This window comes from Mus musculus, chromosome 1 (assembly GCF_000001635.26).
Source record: "Mus musculus strain C57BL/6J chromosome 1, GRCm38.p6 C57BL/6J".
NCBI classification, from domain to species: domain Eukaryota; kingdom Metazoa; phylum Chordata; class Mammalia; order Rodentia; family Muridae; genus Mus; species Mus musculus.
The window spans coordinates 102,242,978-102,268,715 of record NC_000067.6 but is presented as its reverse complement, the minus strand read 5'-3'; the positions used below and the strand labels follow the sequence as shown (position 1 = coordinate 102,268,715).

The window sequence follows — 25,738 nt, the reverse complement described above, 5'->3', positions numbered from 1 at the left end:
ATCCTCACTGCTCCCACTTATGGGCTGTGTTTGGATATGTGTTTTCTCATAGCCTATTTCTCCCGTTGTTCTAATTTTCCACTTTTTTTCCGGTCTTGATTTTCTTTTTCTATGCCAGATGTCAGCACAATTGAAGAAACTATTTTTAGAACTCCAGTCTGGGTAAGGTGCTAAAATTTGAATACTTCATTCACAAATTACTTCTCTTTTGTAGCATATTAATTATAATTACTTAGGATTCCAATGATTTTCTAAATTATTTTCTTAATTATTCTAATAGGAGATGCAATTTGTAAAAATCAGAGCCTTTTCTATTTTGGTTGCAGAGTACCCTTGTGACATAAGTAGAATGTGTTTTGATGAAGATGAGGATGTAGCTGGCAACCCACATTTATATGAGTCTTTGAGCTTCAAAATATGGCTATTGAGTTATTTTTAAATTCTTTCCAACAATCTGTGTATATTTTCATCACAAAGAACTTAAAAGTGTAACATAATATATTAATGTTCTATAGTAACAAACAGTGGGAAAATTTTTCTTTCTTTCTATCTTTTTTATTTATTTTTGGATGAAATAACTATTGGAGAAAGGATGAAGGGGTATACCACTGCATTTAAATCTAGAAAGTCACCTTCTTTTCTTTTTCTTTTTAATTTTTTTGTTTATAATTTTATTTACCTACATTTCAAGTTTTACATCCCTTCCTGATTTCCCATCCTAAACCACCGTCTTGAGCCCTCCCCTGCTTCTGTGAAGGTTCTTCCCAAACCACTTACCCACTCCTGCCTTACCACCATATCATTTCCTTATGCTGGGGCATCAAACCTTTACAGGACCAAGGGCATCCTCTTCCATTGATGCCAAGTAAAGCCTTTCTCTGGTACATTTGCAGCTGGAGCAATAGGCCCCTCTTATATATGTTCTTTGGTTGGTATTTCAGTCCCTGAGAGATCCAGGGGGTTAATTGGTTAATATTGTTGTTCTCCCTATGGAGTTGCAACCCCTTTAAGATCATTCAGTCCTTCTCCTAACTCCTCCGTTGGGGTCCCAGTGCTCAGTCCAATGATTGGATGCAACAGTTGACATCTGTATTGGTAAAGTTCTGGCATACCCTCTCAGGAGACAGCTATATCAGGCTCCTTTCAGCAAACACTTCTTGGCATCAGCAACAGTGACTGTGTTGGGTGTTTGCATATGAGATAGATTCCTTTTGGGGGAAAGGCCAAGTCTCTGGATGGCCTTTCCTTCAGTCTCTTCTCCACTCATTTTCTCTGTATTTTCTTTAGACAGGAGCAATTCTGGGTTAAAATTTTGAGAAGGTTGGGTGGCCCCACCGTTCAACTGGGAGCTGTGCCTAACCTCTCTATATGGTCTTTACATGTTCTCTCTCCCCTTTGTTGGGTATTTCAACTAATGTCACCCCCTTTGAGTCCTGTAAGTCTCTTGCTTCTCTGGCCTCTGAGGCTTTCTGTTGGCTATACCCTGATCCCCATCACCACTGCTACACACCTTTGTTCAAATTCCTGGCCCTCTGTACATCTCCCTCATCTCCTCCCACACCTAAACCTGTCCCACATTATTTCCTCTCCCCATTCTCTGTCCCTCCAAAGTCCCTCCCACACTCTACATCCCGTGATTATTGTGTTCTCCTTTTTAAGCAAGACTTAAGTAACCACACTTTAATCTTCCTTCTACTTGAGCTTCATAGGGTGCCTAAGGAAAGCTCTCGAAACTTGCCTCTCCTTGCCTTCAGGGAAATTTTCTTTTATCTAAAAGAGCACCTTTGCAGTTCTACCCAGATGTTGTTCTAATAAAGTTTAAATTCTAAGTTTATAAAAGGTCAATCAGGCTGTAGAATTTATCAGGACATTGCAATTTGACTTGCCTACTTCATATAATGTCATTATAGATTTAAAGGTTTGTTTTTTTCCTTTGCATTCTGATAATTGTAAAGAGTTTTGCTTCTAGTGAAATGGTGATGACTGGAAAATTTTGCCTCTAGGTATGGCTAAGATGGCTTTACATTATGTAAGAAAAATTCTTAGTGTCTCTGCTTTAATACAAGAAGCTAAGAATTTGAATCTTTCAGTGTATATTGTTTTCTAAGTGGGAAGTATTTTATTAGCTAATACCTCTCAAGGGAAGTTTACTTTAAATCCTTGTTCTCACACAAGGAGCTTTTAAGTTCTGGGGAGTATCTGTTGCTCCAGAAAAGATTCAGAGGCAATATCTTTTTAATACTTAGGGTTTTAGTTATACAATAACATTGTGGTACAGAAAATCTAGAACGAAAAATTGATTTGCTTCAAAATTTTATTTTCAAAAGCTTCCAGGAGATGTTATTTGGCTGAGACCTCACCTTAAGCTCACCAGAGGATAACTTAAGCTTTTGTTAGCTGCTATTAAGTGAGACAAAGAAATGCTTTGCAGAAAATAAAGAAAGCTTTTATAATTGTTAGCAATTATAATCAATGGTAATTAAATATTAGCTGTGCCAACAGTAATTCTTTGGCAAGAAAAAATATTATTGTAAAATTTTTCTCTTCCCGGTCAAACATTGGCCCACTGGGAACCAGCCAACTGCTGACTGCTGGGGATGGGGCCAGGCCTTGGGGTATGTAGCTTCTCCCAGGCTTGGTGGCATAGGAGGCCGCCAGAAATTAGGGACCTTTGTAACAAATTCAGGGGAGGGTGACACTTGCCATTGCCCCCATGAGACTCCACCTGTCCCCACCTGGGGTAGCTGAATTTTTCGCGCTAGGACTTGGGGTGCTCTGCCGCCCTCGTTCAGGTTTTCTGGCCTACAACAAATTGGGCTGCTTCAGCCTCTTCAGCCTGGGAGCAGGGATGGAGGAGGGCGAGGCAGAGGTGGCTTTCACCTCAAAGCAAAATTTTAACATCCTATTAAGGCTGCTGTGGTGCTAATAAATAATTGTAAGATATATTTGTATATTTTAGAAAACCTAATCCAAAAATTGTGTCTTAAGAACCTGACAAGTGTCTGTTCCTTGTTCCAAATAGCAGTTAAATTGGTTATTACAGAATATTAATATTCGATCTATTGCATACCATCATTTTAAATAAAATTGACAATCATTATCCCAAATATAAGTGAAAAAAATTGTTTTTATGCATGCTTTTGTATCTTCTATAAATTCATGCCTGCATGCATCCCATTTACTGTGTCTAAAAACAGCCCTTTTTATGGGAGAAAAGTATATGGGAATTGGATCACATGCTTATTCTTTTGAGCTTCCCCCTGCTTCAATGCAGATAATTAAATTGTGTGCTGTAAATGGTGTTTTAAAATGTTGAATAATCAAGCACATTACTTTAATCATACTTTTATTTTAAGAATGTTGAAATTTGGATGTCAAAGAACTTAATAAATGCCTTATAGTTTCTTAAAAACCAGACACAATCATGTCTAGGTGAGATAAAGAGGATCTACTTATTGGCATACGGCTTGATCATGAACAGCTAGCTTATTAGGGAAAGGAAAAGCGTAGGTTCTCTTCACAGAACCACAGAAGCCTGATGGCTTGTTCATGTGACAAGTTGACAGGTTAGTTCCCTGAGTGCCCTGACGGTAGTGACAAGAAAGCTGAATTGGTTATATGTTTTTGTCCCACCTTTGTTAGCCATTTTCCCAGTTGGGACAAGCTAAGCTGCCTTGCTTCAAACTTTTTAAACCTTATTGAACATAGAACATTAGAGACCGTGCAATCTGACTTAGAAAGATTAGTCACAAGAAAGAGATATAGTGATTCTTCTCCTTCCCTCATTGTGACCAGTTATTCTAACTCAATCTTGTACTGGTCTAGTAATAACTCCAGTATTAGAGATTCCTAGGGAAGATAGCTAAAATCTTAATTACCTAGCAAAGTTAATTTGGAGCACAGCCTCCACTCCCAGAAAGTTACAGCCTTTCTGTGATTCTCAAAGTCACCTCCCCCATACTGGGAGCTCTGAATCTAAGCCTGAGTGTTGCTAATTTGCAATTGAAGGGAGTATCTGGATTTCCCCAAAGAAGCTTTTGTACTGTTGCTTTTCACTGTCTCGACTTTGTTTTTCAAGCAGGCCAGTCAACGCCCTTCAGCCTAACTGCAGCAGGTGTGCATCCTTACCTCCAACAGTGCAGGTGGCAGTTATTAAACCTTCATTGAGGAAACATTCTAAGTACATATTGTGGCTTTGGTCTGAATTTGGGAATAAGGTTTGCTATGAGGGCCGGACAGTCTAAGACGGGCACCCAGATCTCAGAATCATATCAATCTAGACAGAAGTACATGACAAGAGGCCGTGGTTTATTACTAATACACCACAGAGCCATGTCAAAGATTGGAGGCAAAGGTTAATGTCTTAGAAGTAGTAATCTTAACAATAGGGCAGGACATAGCATATATTAAGGCTAGAGAGGTAGTAATTTCAGATATTAGCAATAGTCACTTGGACACTTGGAACATTGATGAATTGGCCAGAGATTTAAAAAATAACCTAAGTGCATTGAATCTCCTGGATTGTGTTCAATATATATTCCTACTTGCTAATATTATTAGTGCTACTTTATTAGTAAATTGTTGTGTTTCCACTCATCTTTAGAGCATTCCTGAGATCTGTTGCTATGACGAGGTGGGACAGTCCGGAACTTCGGCAGAAATAAAAGAAAGGGGTAGAATGCTACGCACACTCCAGTGAAGTTTGCTTGCCAGGCCGAGAGGCCTGGGAGCACTCATGAGCCAAAGAGTTTCACAGAAACTCACCTCTTAGAACCTTGGCATTCTCATAACCCGTATATTCTTACCCTATCCCTGCATTAGTCTGGTGTATGGATCCACGTGCTCTCTTTTAGTGTTATCTTAATTGAAGTGCATTTTAAGATTGAATTCTGACATAGCTAAGCCTTTGCCAGTGTTCCAATGTCCTAGAAAGACCTTGAAGCTGACAAACTTGGAATTCAGTAGGAATTCAGTAAGGAAGTTACCTATTCAGTAACTAATTAAGCATTACAAAGGACCAAGCCAGAATAGCTCAGGCTAGTCTGCAGAGTGTTTACTTGAGGCAGTAACCAGCCTTACCCAAACAAAATGGCCTAGCGAATAGATGGGTTTACCATGAGAAAAGTTAGGGAATCCCACTGAGACAGGTTTCTTCACTAGGCCCAAAGAAATCAGGCAGAACTATAGAGCATAAATAAATTTTATGTCTCAGCCCAGCTCTATTTTTTTAATATTAATAACAGGGAGGAAATTGTATCCTCCCCTAAGCCTGAAGTAGGCTGAGCCAGACCTTGACCTTTTTTGCCACTAAGGAGATTACCTAAGATGGAGCCTTCCTAGATCACTCTATTGTTCAGCCACTGTTGCTGTTCCTCTTCAAGATACTACTAGGCCGCCGAGCTATTAAGGAGACCACACCCTATCCTGCACATCATCACCTGCAGCTGGTTCCAGGCTCCAAGGATGAATTGGCAGGAACGGATTTCACTCCCCTCCTTTATAAGTGCATTCGCCATTAAACATTTGAGCCTTGATCATGAAACTTGTCTTGGCTCCATTTCTCTCTAGTTGTCCACCTAGTTCCCCTCTCTTTTCAGCCCCGGTTCGCCTCCCAGGTGAAACCATGTGAGCCATGGGTTGGTTTCCAATATTTTCTAGTTCCATCCATCTGTCTGTAAATTTCACGAAGCCATTACTTTTAATAGCTGAGTAGTATTCCATTGTGTAAATGTACTTTATTTTCTGTATCCATTCCTCTGGTTAAGGACATCAGGGTACTTTCCAGGTTCTAGCTATTATTAAATTTTTTTTTTAAAAAAGGTTGCTATGAACATACTGGAACATGTATCCATGTTATATGTTGTCACATCTTTTGTGTATATGGCCAGATGTGGTATAGTTAGATCCTCAGGTAGTACTAAGTCCAATATTCTGAGGAACAGCCAGACTGATTATCAGAGTAGTTGTACCTGCTTGCATTCTCACCAGCAATGGAGGTCTTTTCTTTTTCTCTACATCCTCAGCAGCATCTGCTGTCACGTGAGTTTTTAATCTTAGACATTCTGACTGGTATGAGGTGGAATCTAAGGTCATTTTGATATTCTCATCTCTGATGACTAAGGATGTTCAACATTTCTTTAGGTCCTTGTCAGACATTCAAGATTCCCTAGTTGAATATTCTATGTTTAGCTCTGTACCCCACTTTTAATAAGGTTATTTGATTCTCTGGGATCTAACTGCTTGAGTTATTTGTATATATTTGATATTAGTGCTGGGGCTGGCCTGGGGCTCTCATGTCCAGGTTCAAGCCTGGGAGGCATCTTGGAGCTGAAAGAGAAGAGGGAATCTGGGAGGGTAGAGAAATATTGGAACCAAGATAAGCTAGTCTGCTCAAGGCTCAAATGTTTAATAAAATCGGCGCTTATAAAGAGGAAAGCCCATCCCCAGTCACACCAAGTTTCTTTATGTAGAGATGAGAAGTAGTCAGAACAGCCTTTTAGCAGAAACTCGCCAAAATCACAGTTTGCAGCTAACTCTGGAAAATCTTGGAGAACCGTTTTTGCTTCAGGGCAGGTGGCAGGCAGTGAAATATCAAAGGAGAGTGATGAGAAGCAGCACAGCAGGTGGCCCTGCCTCAGTGGTATGGTCTGAACCAGCCTATCTAGGCTGAAGGAGGTTACAATTAGCACTCTACTGGATGTAGGCATGGTAAAGACCTTTTCCTATTCAGTAGGTTTCCATTTTGTCGTAATGACAGTGTCTTTTGCCTTACAGAAGCTTTTCATTTTTATGAGATCTCATTTGTCAATAATTGATCTGAGAGCCTGAGCCATAGGTCCTTTGTTCAGGAAGGTTTCTCCTGTGCTGATGTGTTTGAGGCTCTTTCACAGTTTCTCTTATGACAGATTCAGTGATATTGTTTTATGTGGATGTCTTTGATCCCCTTGAACTTGAGCTTTTCACAAGGAGATAAGAATGGGTCAATTTGCATTCTTCTATATTCAGACCATGAATTAAGCCAGCATCTTTTGTTAAATATGTTCTCTTTTATTTACTGGATAATTGTGGCTTCTTTGTCAATGATCAAGTGACAGTAGTTGTGAGAGATCATTTCTCATTCTTCAATTCTATTGCATTGCTTTAAAATTTCTTCTCAATTATGCTTTTATTTCCCCTTTTCTAAATGGAGCACCTGCCTTGATTGTCATGAGTTTTGCTAACTGCTGCTTCCGACCTTAGGATGCCTAAGCAACTCCAGTCAGTACCAGGTATTTTCCTTATAGCCTCTGCTACTTGATGTCTGTCATCAATTCCAGGTAGATGAAATCCTAACAATCTGCACACTCTCCAGAATGGTGTCACCACTAAGAGATAATTAACCACTTGCCCTGGTTTCTTCAAAATGCTATTGTAGTTGTAAGACAGCTTTTATCCCTCTGAGAGAGACAGTTTCTCAGATTGCTGATTATAGTGAAAAACTTTCTCACAAAGCTGTAAATTTAACAGAAATGAGATCATTGTGGTCTCCATTTTTAAAATCTTTCCCTTAGCCCCTTCAGTTTTAAATAAATTTAGCTTATTACAATTTAGTCTCTGGTATCTGTCTCCAAGAACTTCATAACAATCTCAGAGAATCCATTAGAACTCTCAGTGGCTGCTGCCATGGGAAAACTGCCTCCTCGTCTATTGAAAATCACTGCACAAGACTTTGCCAGGTGGAGCCATCTGTGTTTGGCAGTCAACATCTGAAATGTTTTATAGCCAAATACATAGATTTATTTGCATTTGTCCTCAGATCATCTGACTACACGTGTATACAACTCTTACCCAACTTGACTTGGTTCTATAAAGTGATACTCAGTCACCCTTTCTCTCCCTATTTCCTATATGCAAATAACTAATCTCATCATTTCTATGGTGAACAATAAAAGTAGATCTCCTGACAATTCTTATAGTGGAGCAATGGAACTTCCAATGAACAGCAGAAGCTGGAATATTGTCATCTTTTTCTGAGGAAAAACAAACTCCTGTTCATCCTAGGTAGCCACCAATGAGAAACAAAAAATATAATTTTATTAAAATCAAACTTAGTGTGACTAACAAGTTTATCAGATTTTATTAAAGATCATACAAGAAGGACTACTTACAGGAGGATAGGAAACCTCAAAACAGCTTTATCATTTCGAAGTCCTGCCCTATCATGGATAATGAAATAATGGAAGCAGCCATTACACCAGAATTTCAATTAACTATTTACTTCCTTTATCCTCCAAAGCTCACTTGCAGTTCAGGACGCAGGTGAAGAAATAAAGGCTGCAAACTCAGCTAGGGGTCTGCAGAGTTTAATCCATCTAAAAGGGAATGTTGGTAGCATCATTACCATCACCATAGACATAATTCTTCTCTATTGTATTTTCTATGGCTACTTGGTATTCTGTCTAAGTCAGAATCTTGTTATAATGTGGGGAAAATCCCCATACAACAACCGGGAGGCAACAATTCATGGTACTTTTAATATAATACCAATCAGGTTAGCTTGAGAAGGAACAACCAGTAGGTAAAGAGTTGCCCTTTTATAAAAGCAAAATCAAATGTGTTTAGTAAGAATGCTAAGAGCACTTCCAATCTGAGACTGGATCCCCTGGAGCTCTAGCACACCCAGGATCATAGCATCACAAGATTTCAGGAGCTTGGTCACACCAGGATGTAAGGATCTCAGAGGCAGCTTGACTCCCAGGAGCTCTTACACCCAGGATCTCAGGATCACAGGATCACAGAGACAACCAGATTCTGAAGAGTTCTGACATAGCCAAGATAACAGGAGGGACAGGCTCCAGTCAGAGACAGTGAGTGCAGGTAGCACTAGAAAGAAACAGATGGCCAGAGGCAAGCACAAGGTCATAAACAACAGAAACCAAGGTTACTTGGCATACTCAGAACCTAGTTGTAATGCCATCGTAAGTTCTGGATAACACATCACACCAGAAGAGCAAGATTTGAATTTAAAATCACTGCTCATGATGAGAGAAAACTTTAAGAAGGACATAAATAACCCCCTTAAGGAAATACAGAAGAACACAGGAAAACAGGTAGAAGTAGTTAAAGAGGAAGCACAAAAATCCCTTAAAGAATTACAGGAAAACATAATCAAACAAGTGAATTAATTGAATAAAACCATCTGGGTTCGAAAAATGGAAGTAGGAACAATAAAGAAAGCACAAAGGGAGACCACCCTGAGTACAGAAAACTTAGGAAAGAGATCAGTAGTCATAGATGTAAGCATCTCCAACAGAATACAATAGATAGAAGAGAAAACTCTAAGGTAGAGAAGATACCATAGAAAACTTTGACACAACAGTCAAAGTAAATGCAAAATGCAAAATGCAAAAAGGTCCTAACCCAAAACATCCAGGAAATCCAGGGCACAATGAGAAGATTAAACCTAAGGATAATAGGTATAGAAGAGAGGGAAGGTTCCCAACTAAAAGGGCCAGTAAAAATCTTCAACAAAATTATAGAACAAAACTTCACTAACCTGAAGAGATGCCCATGAACATACAAGAAGCCTACACAATTCCAAATAGAATAGACCAGAAAAGGAATTCCTCCTGTAACATAGTAATCAAAACATCAAATGCATAAAACAAAGAAAGAATATTAAAATCAGTAGGGGAAAGTTCAAGTAACATATAAAGTCAGACATATCAGAATTACACGGAACTTCTCACCAGAGAATGTGAAATCTAGAAGATCCTGGGCAGATGTCATACAGACCCTAGGAGAACACACATGCCAGCCCAGGCTACTATACTCAGCAAAACTCTCAATTACCATTGAAGGAGAGACCAAGATATTCCATGACAAGTACAAATTTATACAATATCTTTCCACAAATCCAGGACTACAAAGGATAATGTATGGAAAACTCCAACACAGGGAATTGAATTACACACTAGAAAAATCAAGAAAGTAATCTTCTTCCAACAAACTCAAAAGAAGAGAGCCACACAAACATAATTCCACTTCTAATAACAAAAATAACAGGAAACAAAAAGCACTTCTTAATATCTCTTAACATCAATAGCCTCAATTTCCCAATAAAAATACATAGACTAATGGACACGATACATAAACAGGACCTAGCATTTTCTTGCATACAAAAAAAAAATGTACGTCAGTTATGAAGACAGACACTACCTCAGAATAAAAGGCTTGAAAACAATTTTCAAAGCAAATGGTCACAAGAAGCAAGTTGTAGTAGCCATTCTAATAATGAATAAAATCGACTTTCAACCAATAGTTTTCAAAGAAGATAAGAAGGACACTTGATACTTATCAAAGTAAATATCCACCAAGATGAACTCTCAGTTCTAAACATCTATGCTCCAAATGCAAGGGCATGCACTTTCATAAAAGAAACTTTACTAAAGCTGAAAGCACACAATTATATATATATATATATAAAATTATACCTCACACAATAATAGTGAGAGACATCAACACTCCACTCTTAGCAATGGGAAGATCATGGAACAGAAACTAAGACACACAGTGAAACTAAGAGAAGTTATGAACCAAAAAGATTTAACAGCTATCTATAAAATATATTATCCTATAACATAAGAATATTTTTTTCTCAGCACCTCTTGGTACCTTCTCCAACATTGACCATATAATTGGTCACAAGACAGGCATCAACAGATACAAGAAGACAGAAAACAATCTCATGCATGCCATGGAATAAGGCTGGTCTTCAATAACAACAAAAACAATTGAAAGCCCACATACACATGGAAACTGAAGTACTCTCTACTCAATGATAACTTGGTTAAGGAAAAAATAAAGAAATTAAAGACTTCAGAATTCAGTAAAAATGAAGGCACATCGTACCAAAGCTAATGGGACATAATAAAAACAGTGGTAAGTGGAAAGCTCATAGCTCTAAGTGCCTACAAAAAGAAAATTGAAAGAGCACACACTAGCAGCTTGACAGCACACCTGTAAGCTCTAGAACAAAAAAGAAACAAATATACCCAAGAGGAGTAGACAGCAAGAAATAATCAAACTAAGGGCTGAAACCATCCAAGTAGAAACAAAAATAATTATACAATGAATCAACAAAACCAGGAGGTGTTTCTATGAGAAAATCAAAAAGTTAGATAAACTCCTAGCCAGTCTAAGCTGTGGGCACAGAAACAGTACCCAAATTAACAAAATCAAAACTGAAAAGGTAGACCTAACAAGAGAAAATGAGGAAATTACAAAGAAAAAAAAAACAAAAAACAAAAATAAACTTCAGATTCTACTAGAGAAATTTATATTCGACAAAATTGGAAAATCTAGAAGAAATAGACAATTTTCTAAACAAATTCCAGGTACCAAAGTTAAATCAGGGACTAATAAACAATGTAAACAGTCCCATAACTCCTAAAGAAATAGCATCAGTCATTAAAAGTCTCCCAAAATAAAGAAAAAAATCCCAAGGCCAGATAGGTTTAATATAGAATTCTATCAGACCTTCAAAGAAGACCTAACACTAATTCTCTTCAAACTACTCCACAAAATAGAAGCAGAAGGAACCCTACCCAATTTGTTCTATGAAACTACAATTACTCTGATACCTAAACCACACAAAGACCCAATTGAGAAAGAGAACTGCACACCAAATTCCCTTATGAATATCAATGCAAAAATACTCAATAAAATTCTCACAAACCAAATCCAAGAACACGTCAAAACAATCTTCCATCATGATCAAGTAGGCTACATCCCAGGGATGCAGTGATAGTTTAATACATGGAAATCCATCAACATATTCCAATACATAAACTCAAAAACAAACAAACAAACACATGATCACTTACTTATATGGTGAGAAAATATTTGACAAAATTCAATACCCCATTTATGTTAAAAATCTTGGAAAGACTTAGAATACAAGGCCTATAACTAAACACAGTAAAAAACAACATACAGCAAACCTTAGCTAACATCAAACTAAATGGAGAGAAACTTGAAGAAATCTCACTAAAATCAGGGACTAGACAAGGCAGCCTACTCTTTCCCATACTATTAACTACACTAATGGAAATCCTAGGCATAACAATGAGACGAGCCCTTCTGCTCCACTCGAGCCCCGGGATACCTTGCCAGCAGGGTCTTGCCCAACACCCTCAAGGGCCCACACAGGACTCCCCACGGGATCCTAAGACCTCTGGTGAGTGGAACACAGCGACTGCCCCAATCCAATCTCATGGAACCTGAGACTGCAGTACATAGGGAAGCAGGCTACCCGGGCCGGATATGGGGCACAAGCCCCTTCTGCTCCACTCGAGCCCCGGTCTACCTTGCCAGCAGAGTCTTGCCCAACACCCGCAAGAGCCCACACAGGACTCCCCACGGGATCCTAAGACCTCTGGTGAGTGGAACACAGCACTTGCCCAAATCCAATCGCGCAGAACCTGAGACTGCAGTACATAGGGAAGCAGGCTACCCGGGCCGGATCTGGGACACAAGCCCCTTCCACTCCACTCGAGCCCCGGGCTACCTTGCCAGCAGAGTCTTGCCCAACACCCGCAAGGGCCCACACAGGACTCCCCACGGGATCCTAAGACCTCTGGTGAGTGGAACACAGCGCTTGCCCCAATCCAATCGCGCGGAACCTGAGACTGCAGTACATAGGGAAGCAGGCTACCCGGGCCGGATCTGGGGCAAAAGCCCCTTACGCTCCACTAGAGCCCCGGTCTACCTTGCCAGCAGAGTCTTGCCCAACACCCGCAAGGGCCCACACAGGATTCCACAGGGGATCCTAAGACCTCTACTGAGTGGAACACAACTTCTGCCAGGAGTCTGGTTCAAACACCAGATATCTGGGTACCTTCCCAGCAAGAAGAGAGCTTGCCTGCAGAGAATACTCTGCCCACTGAACCTAAGGAGAGTGCTACCCTCCAGGTCTGCTTATAGAGGCTAACAGAGTCACCTGAAGAACAAGCTCTTAACAGTGACAACTATAACAGCTTCAGAGATTACCAGATGGCGAAAGGCAAACGTAAGAATCCTACTAACAGGAGTGGAACACAGCGCCTGCCCCAATCCAATCGCACGGAACTTGAGACTGCGGTACATAGGGAAGCAGGCTACCTGGGCTTGATCTGGGGCACAAACCCCTTCCACTCCACTCGAGCCCCGGGCTACCTTGCCAGCTGAGTCGCCTGACACCCGCAAGGGCCCACACAGGATTCCACACGTGATCCTAAGACCTCTAGTGAGTGGAACACAACTTCTGCCAGGAGTCTGGTTCGAACACCAGATATCTGGGTACCTGCCTTGCAAGAAGAGAGCTTGCCTGCAGAGAATACTCTGCCCACTGAAAGTAAGGAGAGTGCTACCCTCAAGGTCTGCTCATAGAGGCTAACAGAGTCACCTGAAGAACAAGCTCTTAACAGTGACAACTAAAACAGCTAGCTTCAGAGATTACCAGATGGCGAAAGGCAAACGTAAGAATCCTACTAACAGAAATCAAGACCACTCACCATCATCAGAACGCAGCACTCCCACCCCACCTAGTCCTGGGCACCCCAACACAACCGAAAATCTAGACCCAGATTTAAAAACATTTCTCATGATGATGATGGAGGACATCAAGAAGGACTTTCATAAGTCACTTAAAGAATTACAGGAGAGCACTGCTAAAGAGTTACAGGCCCTTAAAGAAAAGCAGGAAAACACAGCCAAACAGGTAGAAATCATTAAAGAAAAACAGGAAAACACATCCAAACAGGTGATGGAAATGAACAAAACCATACTAGAACTAAAAGGGGAAGTAGACACAATAAAGAAAACCCAAAGCGAGGCAACGCTGGAGATAGAAACCCTAGGAAAGAGATCTGGAACCATAGATGCGAGCATCAGCAACAGAATACAAGAAATGGAAGAGAGAATCTCAGGTGCAGAAGATTCCATAGAGAACATCGACACAACAGTCAAAGAAAATACAAAATGCAAAAGGATCCTAACTCAAAACATCCAGGTAATCCAGGACACAATGAGAAGACCAAACCTACGGATAATAGGAATTGATGAGAATGAAGATTTTCAACTTAAAGGGCCAGCTAATATCTTCAACAAAATAATAGAAGAAAACTTCCCAAACATAAAAAAAGAGATGCCCATGATCATACAAGAAGCCTACAGAACTCCAAATAGACTGGACCAGAAAAGAAATTCCTCCCGACACATAATAATCAGAACAACAAATGCACTAAATAAAGATAGAATATTAAAAGCAGTAAGGGAGAAAGGTCAAGTAACATATAAAGGAAGGCCTATCAGAATTACACCAGACTTTTCACCAGAGACTATGAAAGCTAGAAGAGCCTGGACAGATGTTATACAGACACTAAGAGAACACAAATGCCAGCCCAGGCTACTATACCCAGCCAAACTCTCAATTACCATAGATGGAGAAACCAAAGTATTCCACGACAAAACCAAATTCACACAATATCTTTCCACGAATCCAGCCCTTCAAAGGATAATAACAGAAAAGAAGCAATACAAGGACGGAAATCACGCCCTAGAACAACCAAGAAAGTAATCATTCAACAAACCAAAAAGAAGACAGCCACAAGAACAAAATGCCAACTCTAACAACAAAAATAAAAGGGAGCAACAATTACTTTTCCTTAATATCTCTTAATATCAATGGACTCAATTCCCCAATAAAAAGACATAGACTAACAGACTGGCTACACAAACAGGACCCAACATTCTGCTGCTTACAGGAAACCCATCTCAGGGAAAAAGACAGACACTACCTCAGAGTGAAAGGCTGGAAAACAATTTTCCAAGCAAATGGACTGAAGAAACAAGCTGGAGTAGCCATTTTAATATCGGATAAAATCGACTTCCAACCCAAAGTTATCAAAAAAGACAAGGAGGGACACTTCATACTCATCAAAGGTAAAATCCTCCAAGAGGAACTCTCAATTCTGAATATCTACGCACCAAATGCAAGGGCAGCCACATTCATTAGAGACACTTTAGTAAAGCTCAAAGCATACATTGCACCTCACACAATAATAGTGGGAGACTTCAACACACCACTTTCTTCAAAGGACAGATCGTGGAAACAGAAACTAAACAGGGACACACTGAAACTAACAGAAGTTATGAAACAAATGGACCTGACAGATATCTACAGAACATTTTATCCTAAAACAAAAGGATATACCTTCTTCTCAGCACCTCACGGGACCTTCTCCAAAATTGACCATATAATTGGTCATAAAACAGGCCTCAATAGATACAAAAATATTGAAATTGTCCCATGTATCCTATCAGACCACCATGGCCTAAGACTGATCTTCAATAACAACATAAATAATGGAAAGCCAACATTCACGTGGAAACTGAATAACACTCTTCTCAATGATACCTTGGTCAAGGAAGGAATAAAGAAAGAAATTAAAGACTTTTTAGAGTTTAATGAAAATGAAGCCACAACGTACCCAAACCTATGGGACACAATGAAAGCATTTCTAAGAGGGAAACTCATACCTCTGAGTGCCTCCAAGAAGAAACGGGAGACAGCACATACTAGCAGCTTGACAACACATCTAAAAGCCCTAGAAAAAAAGGAAGCAAATTCACAGAAGAGGAGTAGACGGCAGGAAATAATCAAACTCAGGGGTGAAATCAACCAAGTGGAAACAAGAAGAAATATTCAAAGAATTAACCAAACGAGGAGTTGGTTCTTTGAGAAAATCAACAAGATAGATAAACCCTTAGCTAGACTCACTAAAGGGCACAGAGACAAAATCCTAATTAACAAATTCAGAACTGAAAAGGGAGACATAACAACAGATCCTGAAGAAATCCAAAACACCATCAGATCCTTCTACAAAAGGCTATACTCAACAAAACTGGAAAACCTGGACGAAATGGACAAATTTCTGGACAGATACCAGGTACCAAAGTTGAATCAGGATCAAGTTGACCATCTAAACAGTCCCATATCACCTAAAGAAATAGAAGCAGTTATTAATAGTCTCCCAACCAAAAAAAGCCCAGGACCAGATGGGTTTAGTGCAGAGTTCTATCAGACCTTCAAAGAAGATCTAATTCCAGTTCTGCACAAACTATTTCACAAAATAGAAGTAGAAGGTACTCTACCCAACTCATTTTATGAAGCCACTATTACTCTGATACCTAAACCACAGAAAGATCCAACAAAGATAGAGAACTTCAGACCAATTTCTCTTATGAATATCGATGCAAAAATCCTCAATAAAATTCTCGCTAACCGAATCCAAGAACACATTAAAGCAATCATCCATCCTGACCAAGTAGGTTTTATTCCAGGGATGCAGGGATGGTTTAATATACGAAAATCCATCAATGTAATCCATTATATAAACAAACTCAAAGACAAAAACCACATGATCATCTCGTTAGATGCAGAAAAAGCATTTGACAAGATCCAACACCCATTCATGATAAAAGTTTTGGAAAGATCAGGAATTCAAGGCCCATACCTAAACATGATAAAAGCAATCTACAGAAAACCAGTAGCCAACATCAAAGTAAATAGAGAGAAACTGGAAGCAATCCCACTAAAATCATGGACTAGACAAGGCTGCCCACTTTCTCCCTACCTTTTCAACATAGTACTTGAAGTATTAGCCAGAGCAATTCGACAACAAAAGGAGATCAAGGGGATACAAATTGGAAAAGAGGAAGTCAAAATATCACTTTTTACAGATGATATGATAGTATATATAAGTGACCCTAAAAATTCTACCAGAGAACTCCTAAACCTGATAAACAGCTTCGGTGAAGTAGCTGGATATAAAATAAACTCAAACAAGTCAATGGCCTTTCTCTATACAAAGAATAAACAGGCTGAGAAAGAAATTAGGGAAACAACACCCTTCTCAATAGTCACAAATAATATAAAATATCTTGGCGTGACTCTAACTAAGGAAGTGAAAGATCTGTATGATAAAAACTTCAAATCTCTGAAGAAAGAAATTAAGGAAGATCTCAGAAGATGGAAAGATCTCCCATGCTCATGGATTGGCAGGATCAACATTTTAAAAATGGCTATCTTGCCAAAAGCAATCTACAGATTCAATGCAATCCCCATCAAAATTCCAACTCAATTCTTCAACGAATTGGAAGGAGCAATTTGCAAATTTGTCTGGAATAACAAAAAACCTAGGATAGCAAAAAGTCTTCTCAAGGATAAAAGAACTTCTGGCGTAATCACCATGCCAGACCTAAAGCTTTACTACAGAGCAATTGTGATAAAAACTGCATGGTACTGGTATAGAGACAGACAAGTAGACCAATGGAATAGAATTGAAGACCCAGAAATGAACCCACACACCTATGGTCACTTGATCTTCGACAAGGGAGCTAAAACCATCCAGTGGAAGAAAGACAGCATTTTCAACAACTGGTGCTAGCACAACTGGTTGTTATCGTGTAGAAGAATGCGAATCGATCCATACTTATCTCCTTGTACTAAGGTCAAATCTAAGTGGATCAAGGAACTTCACATAAAACCAGAGACACTGAAACTTATAGAGGAGAAAGTGGGGAAAAGCCTTGAAGATATGGGCACAGGGGAAAAATTCCTGAACAGAACACCAATGGCTTGTGCTGTAAGATCGAGAATTGACAAATGGGACCTAATGAAACTCCAAAGTTTCTGCAAGGCAAAAGACACCGTCAATAAGACAAAAAGACCACGAACAGATTGGGAAAGGATCTTTACCTATCCTAAATCAGATAGGGGACTAATATCCAACATATATAAAGATCTCAAGAAGGTGGACTTCAGAAAATCAAATAACCCCATTAAAAAATGGGGCTCAGAACTGAACAAAGAATTCTCACCTGAGGAATACCGAATGGCAGAGAAGCACTTGAAAAAATGTTCAACATTCTTAATCATCAGGGAAATGCAAATCAGAACAACCCTGAGATTCCACCTCACACCAGTCAGAATGGCTAAGATCAAAAATTCAGGTGACAGCAGATGCTGGCGTGGATGTGGAGAAAGAGGAACACTCCTCCATTGTTGGTGGGATTGCAGGCTTGTACAACCACTCTGGAAATCAGTCTGGCGGTTCCTCTGAAAACTGGACATAGTACTACCGGAGGATCCAGCAATACCTCTCCTGGGCATATATCCAGAAGATGCCCCAACAGGTAAGAAGGACACATGCTCCACTATGTTCATAGCAGCCTTATTTATAATAGCCAGAAGCTGGAAAGAACCTAGATGCCCCTCAACAGAGGAATGGATACAGAAAATGTGGTACATCTACACAATGGAGTACTACTCAGCTATTAAAAAGAATGAATTTATGAAATTCCTAGCCAAATGGATGGACCTGGAGGGCATCATCCTGAGTGAGGTAACACATTCACAAAGAAACTCACACAATATGTATTCACTGATAAGTGGATATTAGCCCCAAACCTAGGATACCCAAGATATAAGAAATAATTTGCTAAACACATGAAACTCAAGAAGAATGAAGACTGATGTGTGGACACTATGCCCCTCCTTAGATTTGGGAACAAAACACCCATTGAAGGAGTTACAGAGACAAAGTTTGGAGCTGAGATGAAAGGATGGACCATGTAGAGACTGCCATATCCAGGGATCCACCCCATAATCAGCATCCAAACGCTGACACCATTGCATACACTAGCAAGATTTTATTGAAAGGACCCAGATGTAGCTGTCTCTTGTGAGACTATGCCGGGGCCTAGCAAACACAGAAGTGGATGCTCACAGTCAGCTAATGGATGGATCATAGGGCTCCCAATGGAGGAGCTAGAGAAAGTAGCCAAGGAGCTAAAGGGATCTGCAACCCTATAGGTGGAACAACATTATGAACTAACCAGTACCCCGGAGCTCTTGACTCTAGCTGCATATATATCAAAAGATGACCTAGTCGGCCATCACTGGAAAGAGAGGCCATTGGACTTGCAAACTTTATATGCCCCAGTACAGGGGAACACCAGGGCCAAAAAGGGGGAGTGGGTGGGCAGGGGAGTGGGGATGGGTGGATATGGGGGACTTTTGGTATAGCATTGGAAATGTAAATGAGTTAAATACCTAATAAAAAATGGAAAAAAAAAAAGGCGTGCTAAAAAAAAAAAAAAAAGAATCCTACTAACAGAAATCAAGACCACTCACCATCATCAGAACGCATCACTCCCACCCCACCTAGTCCTGGGCACCCCAACACAACCGAAAATCTAGACACAGATTTAAAAACATTTCTCATGATGATGATAGAGGACATCAAGAAAGACTTTCATAAGACACTTAAAGAATTACAGGAGAGCACTGCCAAAGTGTGACAGGCCCTTAAAGAAAAGCAGGAAAACACAACCAAACAGGTAGAAGTCCTTAAAGAAAAACAGGAAAACACATCCAAACAGGTGATGGAAATGAACAAAACCATACTAGAACTAAAAGGGGAAGTAGAAACAATAAAGAAAACCCAAAGCGAGGCAATGCTGGAGATAGAAACCCTAGGAAAGAGATCTGGAACCATAGATGCGAGCATCAGCAACAGAATACAAGAAATGAAAGAAAGAATCTCAGGTGCAGAAGATTCCATAGAGAACATCGACACAACAGTCAAAGAAAATACAAAATGCAAAAGGATCCTAACTCAAAACATCCAGGTAATCCAGGACACAATGAGAAGACCAAACCTACGGATAATAGGAATTGATGAGAATGAAGATTTTCAACTTAAAGGGCCAGCTAATATCTTCAACAAAATAATAGAAGAAAACTTCCCAAACATAAAGAGATGCCCATGATCATACAAGAAGCCTACAGAACTCCAAATAGACTGGACCAGAAAAGAAATTCCTCCCGACACATGATAATCAGAACAACAAATGCACTAAATAAAGATAGAATATTAAAAGCAGTAAGGGAGAAAGGTCAAGTAACATATAAAGGAAGGCCTATCAGAATTACACCAGACTTTTCACCAGAGATTATGAAAGCCAGAAGAGCCTGGACAGATGTTATACAGACACTAAGAGAACACAAATGCCAGCCCAGGCTACTATACCCGGCCAAACTCTCAATTACCATAGATGGAGAAACCAAAGTATTCCATGACAAAACCAAATTCACACATTATCTTTCCACGAATCCAGCCCTTCAAAAGATAATAACAGAAAAGAAGCAATACAAGGACGGAAATCATGCCCTAGAACAAGCAAGAAAGTAATCACTCAACAAACCAAAAAGTAGACAGCCACAAGAACAGAATGCCAACTCTAACAACAAAAATAAAAGGAAGCAACAATTACTTTTCCTTAATATCTCTTAATATCAATGGAATCAATTCCCCAATAAAAAGAATTAGACTAACAGACTGGCTACACAAACAGGACCCACCATTCTGCTGCTTACAGGAAACCCATCTCAGGGAAAAAGACAGACACTACCTCAGAGTGAAAGGCTGGAAAACAATTTTCCAAGCAAATGGACTGAAGAAACAAGCTGGAGTAGCCATTTTAATATCGGATAAAATCGACTTCCAACCCAAAGTTATCAAAAAAGACAAGGAGGGACACTTCATACTCATCAAAGGTAAAATCCTCCAAGAGGAACTCTCAATTCTGAATATCTACGCACCAAATGCAAGGGCAGCCACATTCATTAAAGACACTTTAGTAAAGCTCAAAGCACACATTGCACCTCACACAATAATAGTGGGAGACTTCAACATACCACTTTCTTCAATCAACAGATCGTGGAAACAGAAACTAAACAGGGACACAGTGAAACTAACAGAAGTTATGAAACAAATGGACCTGACAGATATCTACAGAACATTTTATCCTAAAACAAAAGGATATACCTTCTTCTCAGCACCTCACGGGACCTTCTCCAAAACTGACCATATAATTGGTCACAAAACAGGCCTCAACAGATACAAAAATATTGAAATTGTCCCATGTATCCTATCAGACCACCATGGCCTAAGACTGATCTTCAATAACAACATAAATAATGGAAAGCCAACATTCACATGGAAACTGAATAACACTCTTCTCAATGATACCTTGGTCAAGGAAGGAATAAAGAAAGAAATTAAAGACTTTTTAGAGTTTAATGAAAATGAAGCCACAACGTACCCAAACCTATGGGACTCAATGAAAGCATTTCTAAGAGGGAAACTCATAGCTCTGAGTGCCTCCAAGAAGAAACGGGAGAGAGCACATACAAGCAGCTTGACAACACATCTAAAAGCCCTAGAAAAAAAGGAAGCAAATTCACCAAAGAGGAGTAGACGGCAGGAAATAATCAAACTCAGGGGTGAAATCAACCAAGTGGAAACAAGAAGAACTATTCAAAGAATTAACCAAAGAGGAGTTGGTTCTTTGAGAAAATCAACAAGATAGATAAACCCTTAGCTAGACTCACTAAAGGGCACAGGGACAAAATCCTAATTAACAAAATCAAAATTGAAAAGGGAGACATAACAACAGATCCTGAAGAAATCCAAAACACCATCAGATCCTTCTACAAAAGGCTATACTCAACAAAACTGGAAAACCTGGACGAAATGGACAAATTTCTGGACAGATACCAGGTACCAAAGTTGAAACAGGATCAAGTTGACCATCTAAACAGTCCCATATCACATAAAGAAATAGAAGCAGTTATCAATAGTCTCCCAGCCAAAAAAAGCCCAGGACCAGACGGGTTTAGTGCAGAGTTCTATCAGACCTTCAAAGAAGATCTAATTCCAGTTCTGCACAAATTATTTCACAAAATAGAAGTAGAAGGTACTCTACCCAACTCATTTTATGAAGCCACTATTACTCTGATACCTAAACCACAGAAAGACCCAAGAAAGATAGAGAACTTCAGACCAATTTCTCTTATGAATATCGATGCAAAAATCCTCAATAAAATTCTCGCTAACCAAATCCAAGAACACATTAAAGCAATCATCCATCCTGACCAAGTAGGTTTTATTCCAGGAATGCAGGGATGGTTTAATATATGAAAATCCATCAATGTAATCGATTATATAAACAAACTCAAAGACAAAAACCACATGATCATCTCGTTAGATGCAGAAAAAGCATTTGAAAAGATCCAACACCCATTCATGATAAAAGTTTTGGAAAGATCAGGAATTCAAGGCCAATACCTAAACATGATAAAAGCAATCTACAGCAAACCAGTAGCCAACATCAAAGTAAATGGAGGAAAGCTGGAAGCAATCCCACTAAAATCATGGACTAGACAAGGCTGCCCACTTTCTCCCTACCTTTTCAACATAGTACTTGAAGTATTAGCCAGAGCAATTAGACAACAAAAGGAGATCAAGGGTATACAAATTGGAAAAGAGGAAGACAAAATATCACTTTTTGCAGATGATATGATAGTATATATAAGTGACCCTAAAAATTCTACCAGAGAACTCCTAAACCTGATAAACAGCTTCGGTGAAGTAGCTGGATATAAAATAAACTCAACCAAGTCAATGGCCTTTCTCTACACAAAGAATAAACAGGCTGGGAAAGAAATTAGGGAAACAACACCCTTCTCAATATTCACAAATAATATAAAATATCTCGGCGTGACTCTAACTAAGGAAGTGAAAGATCTGTATGATAAAAACTTCAAATCTCTGAAGAAAGAAATTAAAGAAGATCTCAGAAGATGGAAAGATCTTCCATGCTCATGGATTGGCAGGATCAACATTGTAAAAATGGCTATCTTGCCAAAAGCAATCTACAGATTCAATGCAATCCCCATCAAAATTCCAACTCAATTCTTCAACGAATTGGAAGGAGCAATTTGCAAATTCGTCTGGAATAACAAAAAACCTAGGATAGCAAAAAATCTTCTCAAGGATAAAAGAACTTCTGGTGGAATCACCATGCCAGACCTAAAGCTTTACTACAGAGCAATTGTGATAAAAACTGCATGGTACTGGTATAGAGACAGACAAGTAGACCAATGGAATAGAATTGAAGACCCAGAAATGAACCCACACACCTATGGTCACTTGATCTTCGACAAGGGAGCTAAAACCATCCAGTGGAAGAAAGACAGCATTTTCAACAATTGGTGATGGCACAACTGGTTGTTATCGTGTAGAAGAATGCGAATCGATCCATACTTATCTCCTTGTACTAAGGTCAAATCTAAGTGGATCAAGGAACTTCACATAAAACCAGAGACACTGAAACTTATAGAGGAGAAAGTGGGGAAAAGCCTTGAAGATATCTGCACAGGGGAAAAATTCCTGAACAGAACAGCAATGGCTTGTGCTGTAAGATCGAGAATTGACAAATGGGACCTAATGAAACTCCAAAGTTTCTACAAGGCAAAAGACACCATCAATAAGACAAAAAGACCACCAACAGATTGGGAAAGGATCTTTACCTATCCTAAATCAGATAGGGGACTAATATCCTACATATATAAAGAACTCAAGAAGGTGGACTTCAGAAAATCAAATAACCCCATTAAAAAATGGGGCTCAGAACTGAACAAAGAATTCTCACCTGAAGAATACCGAATGGCAGAGAAGCACCTGAAAAAATGTTCAACATTCTTAATCATCAGGGAAATGCAAATCAAAACAACCCTGAGATTCCACCTCACACCAGTCAGAATGGCTAAGATCAAAAATTCAGGTGACAGCAGATGCTGGCGTGGATGTGGAGAAAGAGGAACACTCCTCCATTGTTGGTGGGATTGCAGGGTTGTACAACCACTCTGGAAATCAGTCTGGCGGTTCCTCAGAAAATTGGACATAGTAATACCGGAGGATCCAGCAATACCTCTCCTGGGCATATATCCAGAAGATGCCCCAACTGGTAAGAAGGAAACTTGTTCCACTATGTTCATAGCAGCCTTATTTATAATAGCCAGAAGCTGGAAAGAACCCAGATGCCCCTCAACAGAGGAATGGATACAGAAAATGTGGTACATCTACACAATGGAGTACTACTCAGCTATTAAAAAGAATGAATTTATGAAATTCCTAGCCAAATGGATGGACCTGGAGGGCATCATCCTGAGTGAGGTAACACATTCACAAAGGAACTCACACAATATGTACTCACTGATAAGTGGATATTAGCCCCAAACCTAGGATACCCAAGATATAAGATACAATTTGCTAAACACATGAAACTCAAGAAGAATAAAGACTGAAGTGTGGACACTATGCCCCTCCTTAGAATTGGGAACAAAACACCCATGGAAGGAGTTACAGAGACAAAGTTTGGAGCTGAGATGAAAGGATGGACCATGTAGAGACTGCCATATCCAGGGATCCACCCCATAATCAGGATCCAAATGCTGACACCATTGCATATACTAGCAAGATTTTATCAAAAGGACCCAGATGTAGCTGTCTCTTGTGAGACTATGCCAGGGCCTAGCAAACACAGAAGTGGATGCTCACAGTCAGCTAATGGATGGATCATAGGGCTCCCAATGGAGGAGCTACAGAAAGTACCCAAGGAGCTAAAGGGATCTGCAACCCTATAGGTGGAACAACATTATGAACTAACCAGTACCCCAGAGCTCTTGACTCTAGCTGCATATGTATCAAAAGATCGCCTAGTTGGCCATCACTGAAAAGAGTGGCCCATTGGACACGCAAACTTTATATGCCCCAGTACAGGGGAACACCAGGGCCAAAAAGGGGGAGTGGGTGGGTAGGGGAGTGGGGGTGGGTGGGTATGGGGGACTTTTGGTATAGCATTGGAAATGTAAAGGAGCTAAATACCTAATAAAAAATGGGAAAAAAAACCAATGGGACGATAAGAGGGGGTCAAAGTGATACAAATTGGAAAGGAAGAAGTCAAAATATCTTTATTTGCAGATGATTTGGTAGTATACTTAAAGTGACTACAAAAATTCTACCAGAGAACTCCTAAACCTGATAAACAACTTCAGCAAAGTGGCTTTATGTAAAATTAACTGATAGAAAACAGTAGTCTTCATATACTCAAAGGATAAATAGGCTGTGAAAGAAATTAGGGAAATGACACCCTTCACAACAGTCAGAAATAATATAAAATATCATGGCCTGACTGTAAAAAAGTAAGTGAATGATCATTATGACAAGAACTTCTAGTCTGTAAAGAAAGAAATGAAAGAAGACCTCAGAAGGTGGAAAGATCTCCCATGTTCACGAATTGGCAGGATTAATAAAGTTAACATGACCATGTTGCTGAAAGCAATCTACAGATTCAATTCAATACCCCTCAAAATTCCAACTCAATCATTCTTAGAGTTATAAAGAACAATTTGTAACATCATTTGGAATAACAAAAAGACCAGGATAGCGAAAACAATTCTCAACAATAAAAGAACTTCTATGGGAATCAACATCCCTGACCTCAAGTTGTACTACAGAGCAATAGTGATAAAAGAAACTGAATGGTATTGGTACAGAAACAAGCAAGAATGTCAATGGAATAGAATTGAAGACCCATAAATGAACCCACACACCTATGGTCACACATGATCTTTGAAAAAGGATTTGAAACCATCCAGTGGAAAAAAAGACAGCCTTTTCAACAAATGGTGCTGCTTCAACTGCCAGTCAGCATGTAGAAGACTGCAAATCGATCCATTCTTATCTTCTTTCACAAACCTCAAGTCCAAGTAGATCAAGAGCCTCCACATAAAACCAGATACACTGAA

At 39.5% G+C, this 25,738-nt stretch overlaps 1 pseudogene; it reads right to left on the bottom strand.

Moving 5' to 3' along the window:
- Positions 1-25,738, bottom strand: part of Gm3116 (predicted gene 3116) — a 199,362-nt pseudogene that overhangs the window by 79,744 nt on the left and 93,880 nt on the right.